Raw genomic sequence first — 6,344 nt, forward strand, 5'->3', positions numbered from 1 at the left:
GTAAGAGTTGCATATGGAAGAAGAGGTCCATTTTCTTTGATCTTCCGTACTGGTTTGATCTAAATGTTAGACATTGTATTGATGTTACGCATGTAGAGAAAAATGTATGTGACAGTGTCATTGGGACACTCCTTAACATTCAGGGCAAGATGGAAGATGGTCTAAATACCCGTCAAGATCTAGCTAACATGGGCATACGATCGCAATTGCATCCAAGGTCTGATGGTAAAAAAATATACTTGCCTCCAGCTTGTCATACTTTATCCAGAAAGGAGAAGATCAGTTTGTGCCAGTGTCTGCGCCAGGTTAAAGTCTCACAAGGACACTCTTCAAATATTAAGAGCCTTATGCAGTTCAAGGAGCTTAAGCTGGTGGGGTTAAAGTCTCATGATTGTCACGTGTTGATGCAACAATTGTTAGCCGTGGCCATACGAGACATTTTTCCTAACAAATTCAAGTTAGCCATAACTCGCCTATGTTTTTTCTTCAATGCCATATGTAGCAAAGTCCTTGATCCGGTCAAGTTTAATGACCTAGAAAACGAGGCTGCAATTATACTGTGCCAGTTGGAGATGTATTTTCCTCTTGCTTTCTTTGACATCATGGTCCGCTTAATTGTTCACCTGGTCAGAGAAATCAAATGTTGTGGTCCTGTGTGCTGGATGTACCCGGTTAAGCGCTACATGAAGATCTTAAAAGGGTATACCAAGTATCTACATCGTCCAGAAGTATCTATTGTTGAAAGGTACATCGCAGAAGAAGCCGTTGAATTTTGTTCAGAGTACATTGAAAAGGCTAAACCTGTTAGCCTTCCTGAGTCTCGCCATGACGACAGAGTGGGCGGTAAGGGTTCAAGAGGACTGCATGTTATCACTCCAAGTGTAGAAGATTTGTTACAAGCTCGCTTGTATGTGTTGAACAACATTAATGAAGTTTTGCCATACATAGTTCAGCATGAACGTTTAGTCAAACAAAGTAATCCAAAAATGTCAAAGAACTGGGTCTTGAAAAATCATAACAAGACTTTCTCTTATTGGTTTAAAGATACAATCTTTGCTGACGAAAATGCTTCTGAAACATTAAGAAAGCTAGCTCATTGGCCTAAAAGAAATGTTATAACTTGGCAAGGATACGACATAAACAAATATTCCTTTTACACAAAAGCACAAGACGACAAAAGTACAATGCAAAACAGCGGGGTCACCCTAAGGGCTGAATCTCAACACTTTGCAACTGTACATGATGACAATCCCTGTGTAGCTTCAATCCCTTACTTTGGCTTCATTGATAAAATATGGGAGCTTAACTATGTCAAATTTACTGTTTGTGTTTTCAAATGTAAGTGGGTTGACAACAACACCGGTGTGCGGACTGATGATGTAGGATTTACGTTGGTAGACCTAAAGAAACTAGCTTACCAGAATGACCCTTTCATCATGGCAGAACAAGCTAAGAAAGTATTTTATGTGCAAGACCCTTGTGATGAAAGGTGGTCTGTGGTTCTACACGGGAAAACAATTGGTATTAATGTAGAAGATGATAATTCATACATGGACACTTATGTTAGTCCTTTGTCTACACAAATGACTTCTAACAGCGTCGGAGAAGAAGAAGTTGACGACGTTCATGCTAATCGTAATGATCATGATGAAGGAGAATTAATTAACATCGTCTAACGTAATTTTCTAATATAGTATTTCATTTCGGTACATTCATTTACATAACTCATACAGTGTTTTTTGATAATATTAACTAACTCAACTTTTCTTTTTAAAGGACCATGGCTACTCCACCTGCCTCGCCTCCTCCTCCTCTACCTTCTCCTCCTTTAGACGCATCAGCATCTCCATCTACGTTGAAGCGGACACGCAAGGCGACACGACTACGATCATTGGCCACTAGACCACCTGGGGCAGAAAGACCTGTGGTCAACGTCGATCCTGCTACCGGCAAGACCGACGGTCCCCACAAGAAGAAATTAAGAACATATTTGGGGATTGTCGCTCGTGATAAGGTCGACGTGACATATGACACCTGGAAGGAAGTCCCTACTGCTCAGAAGGATTTGATATGGGAGGATATTCAGGTATTTGAGTTTTCTTCGTTGATTTTCTTTAATAGTCTAAATTTGTTATTTACTTACAATAAAACCTAATTTATTGTTTGTCAGGCAGAATTTGAAATCCCTGAAGCTTCTGACAGTAGGACAAAGAAGAAAATTCTTCAAATTGTCGGCGAGCGCTGGAGGCAGTTTAAATCTGACTTGACTAGGAAATGGGCACTTACAGCCGACAAGGACGGTGCGAACGACATTGTCTGTGAAAAATATGGCATTAGCAAGGAGAAATGGACCCAGTTTTGTCAGACCCGCAGAGACCCCTCATGGGAGGTATGTACTTTGTCATTTTAGTTGTTTTCCACAACAAAATCACTTCTTATAATTTATTGTAATAATCATTTTCATTAATGTTAAAATTTTGCAGGATGTGCGGAAAAAGGCACAGGCCTCCCAGAAGCAAAACACTGCCCCCCACGTATTGTCTCGTGGGGGTTATGAATATTTAGAAGCAAAGTTCATGGTTGAGAAGACAAAGAAAAGACTGGAAGAAGCTTCCCAGTCTGGAAGCACTGAGGGCATCATTGACCCTCCATCTCCCATCAGACGCCACGTGAAATGGAAGATGGCTCGCACGAAGAAAACTGGACAGATGACATCTGAGGCATTAAAGGAAATAGCTGACAGGATTGGAAGTCATTTTTAATTAATAATTGTAATTATCTTTGTGAATTCCTTGGACAAATATGTGTTCGGTATAGGATTCTTTGGACGAGCAGGCGTCACAGGGATCATTCGTCCCCCATGGACGTCAGGATATCCTGACTGCTGCCATTGGGCGACCAGAGCACCCTGGCCGTGTTCGTCTGTTGGAGCCGGTGTCACCATAAAGCAATACTTTGGATCGGCTTCACGAACGTCCCGCAGTTCTTCCTCCATGCCTCCTGAAGACCTAGAATAGCTGACCCAACAAATCAGAGACCAACTGGAGGAGTCAATCACAGAAAAAGTGAATCGAAAGATGATGGCATCCTTCAGCCAGATGCAGTCCCAGTTTCAATCTCAGATGCAATCACAGGGACTTCCACTACCTCCAGAGCCAGAGGTTGGTCCCTCAGGTCCTCGTGTCAGCACAAAGGAGAGTTGTGTTGCTCCCTCAAGGAACGATCCAGGGACGGGTGACTCAAACAAATGCGGGCTATACATTGAAGAAAATCCTTCCCGCCTGGTTGCCCTATGAATACTTTATGAGGGATCCACAACAGTTCACAACATCCCTTTGTTGCATGGCCAAGTCAAGGTTGGTGTTGAGGAGGTTAAAGATGCAGAGGCTCTCGTTCCTGTACCCACTGACGAGGTTACCTTAGTGGGGCAGGCACTTAACACCTTCCTTGCTTGGCCAACACATCTTGTGAAGCGTTTATCAGAATATGTATTTTACTCTGATTATATGTTTATTTTTTTCAATTAATTTGTTCACTGTAATCAAAACTTGCTAATTAACTATGTTTTATCAACAGGCAGTTGTGTCTCCAGCAAAACCTCCAAAAAGCCTGGATGAAGAGGTCGATGATCCCCTGTACCTGATGACATTGACCATCCCACAACTGTTTTTGAAGCCTCTTCAGGTTATGTGGGATGCTACCATATTTGGGGTGTTTAATCAAAACTTCCCGTTGTATATAAAGCACGAAGATCTCTCTGAAATTGCACATGGTGGTCAATGTCTCAGCATATCTATTATACAGTTGTGGATTCTGTAAGTCATTTTAGATTACTATTAATTACCAAAGTAATTGTTTTAAATTCATACATAATTAACTTTGACTTAACAACACAACCATCTGACTGAGACAAGTGTGCGAGCAGGGAATTATGATGTGTATGGATTCCTCGAGCCACAGTCCATTCAGAGATCTGGGCAATCACAATTTGAATCCGAAAGTTACATCAAGAGTTGGATACAGAGTTCAAAACGAGATGTTTACCTTGGAGTCTACCTGAATAGGTAAGTCAAACACAATAATTGAATTTAAATAATCTATACTACTACAATAACCCATATTCGTCTCTATTGCAGCGGACACTGGCAAATGGTCGTCATTCTGCCTAAGGAAAACCTAGTTGTCTGGTTTTGTTCTTTACATAACAGGCCAGACAACTACCTTAAGAGAATAATTAACAGATCAGTATTGTTTTCAATACATTTTCATTGGCATAACTCAACAACATCAATATTTTAATGTTCCTCATATTCAACACTAGTGCTTTGAAAGGACTTGATGATACTCCACAACCGAAATCCAAGGCTGCTGCTAGGTGGATTGTTGTTAAGGTATGTGTTTTAAATAAAAGTTCTACTTATATATATTTTATGTGTGTGTACACTAATTGTAGTTAACGTTTAATTAATATCCAAATTTCATTATGTATTTAGTGTAATAGACAAAAAGGAATCACTGAATGTGGCTACTACGTGATGCATTGGATGTCCACGATAATCTTAGGATCTTTCAGAAATAATTGAGAGACAACAATTGTTTATTTCAAACAAAGTTAGTTTTCTTATAATTGTTATTACATTATTAATTTATTTTTTTTATTTGATCATGCAGTATTTTAATGAAATTAGACCATTGGAAGCAAAGAGATTCAAGGCGCTTCACATCCAGTGGGCACAGTATTATCTAAAAGTTAGAAATCAAACATAGGATGTTAGGCAACTATGTAACTTTAGGTTACTTAATTAGTTTACATACTTTGCATTACATTTTTTATAATTGTTGTTTCATCTTAACATTGAATAACCTTTGTTGATAGCTAGTTTTTTGCTAAAACCTATTTGAAAACAGAATGCAAATGATATATGTTGTGTGATGTGTGGTCTGATTTTAAATTTACAGGTTAAATTTTGTTTTTTTTTTTATAAAAACAGAGACATTATATTTAAAAAAATTCCTGAAAACAACATCGGTTTTTTTGAAAAAACCAATGTTAACTGTCAATAGTAACACATTCGTTAACATCGGTTTTTTTTTATAAAAAATCGATGTTAACTGTCAATAGGAACACATTCGTTAACATCGGTTTTTTTTACAGAAAATCGATGTTAACTGTCAATAGTAACACATTTGTTAACATCGGTTTTTTTTTTTTTACAGAAAACCGATGTTAACTGTCAATAGTAACACATTCGTTAACATCGGTTTTTTACAAACAACCGATGTTAACTATCAACATTAACAAATTTGTTAACATCGGTTTTTTACAGAAAACCGATGTTAATGTTAGTTAACATCGGTTTTTTAAAAAACCGATGTTAACTGTCAATAGTAACACATTCGTTAACATCGTTTTTTTTTTACAGAAAACTGATGTTAACTGTCAACATTAACACATTCGTTAACATCGGTTTTTTGTAAAAACCGATGTTAACTTTCAACATTAATATACATTTTTTGGGTGTAATTCATATTACGTTAACATCGATTTTTAAAAAACCGATGTTAACAATAATATTATCAACGTCGGTACTTTCAACATCGATTCAAAAACCGATGTTGAAAATCATAAATAACCGATCTAGAAAGCATATTTTCTAATAGTGCCAACACCGTGTCTCTCCCTTGGTTAGTCTATATTCATCTTCTACATTGGAATTTTAATGTTTTCTAACCTTGGGGTGTTGTGTTGGATCCCTTCTAAGCTTGTCACGTGTTCTATTTTTAAGGTACCTCTAGTACCCCTTTAATATAATGCTTTTGCTGATCTAAAAAAAACTGCTCCGCTCTATTTTCAAATGATGGAGTGAAATATTTGTTTCATTATTCTATTTTTATACCATTCTAAGTTACCTACTTTCTCAAACAATGGAATGGCCTGGTATTTTTAATCATGTCATTCCAATCTATTCCGTTTTATTATATTCTCATCCTTTTGTCTCCATTCTCTACCACATCAATCCAAACATAACCTAAGAGTAGTGGATTATCCGGTGGAGTCCTCGTTGAAGCCAACAACTTCTCTGGCTAGTACATTTTTTATAGGCAAATTAATATTTTATTAAAAGATAGGCAACTGTAGCACAAGGAGTGTACAAGTTAGCAAGCATGAGTTACATCACAGATATATATTGTGTAATGATGCACATTTAGATAGATACCTCTCTTCCCATAGCTACCAACTCTATAATTAGTATCCATTAAGACTAGGTAAAATAAAAGTCTCTCTCGTAGTTTGTAGATCGATGAAATGGATTAAAATATTATTCTATATGTTTGGGTAATTT

The 6,344-nt window shown here is 37.5% G+C and overlaps 1 long non-coding RNA gene across 1 annotated transcript; it reads left to right on the top strand.

Moving 5' to 3' along the window:
- Window positions 1–2,774: 2,774 nt before the first annotated feature.
- Window positions 2,775–4,585, top strand: LOC121173005 (uncharacterized). Its single transcript, XR_005887032.1, has 5 exons — window positions 2,775–3,488; window positions 3,577–3,815; window positions 3,926–4,064; window positions 4,137–4,391; window positions 4,494–4,585. It is a non-coding gene; the product is annotated as an uncharacterized lncRNA (long non-coding RNA).
- Window positions 4,586–6,344: the final 1,759 nt, after the last annotated feature.

The sequence above is a fragment of the Glycine max genome, chromosome 11 (genome assembly GCF_000004515.6).
Source record: "Glycine max cultivar Williams 82 chromosome 11, Glycine_max_v4.0, whole genome shotgun sequence".
Classification (NCBI taxonomy): Eukaryota; Viridiplantae; Streptophyta; class Magnoliopsida; order Fabales; family Fabaceae; genus Glycine; species Glycine max.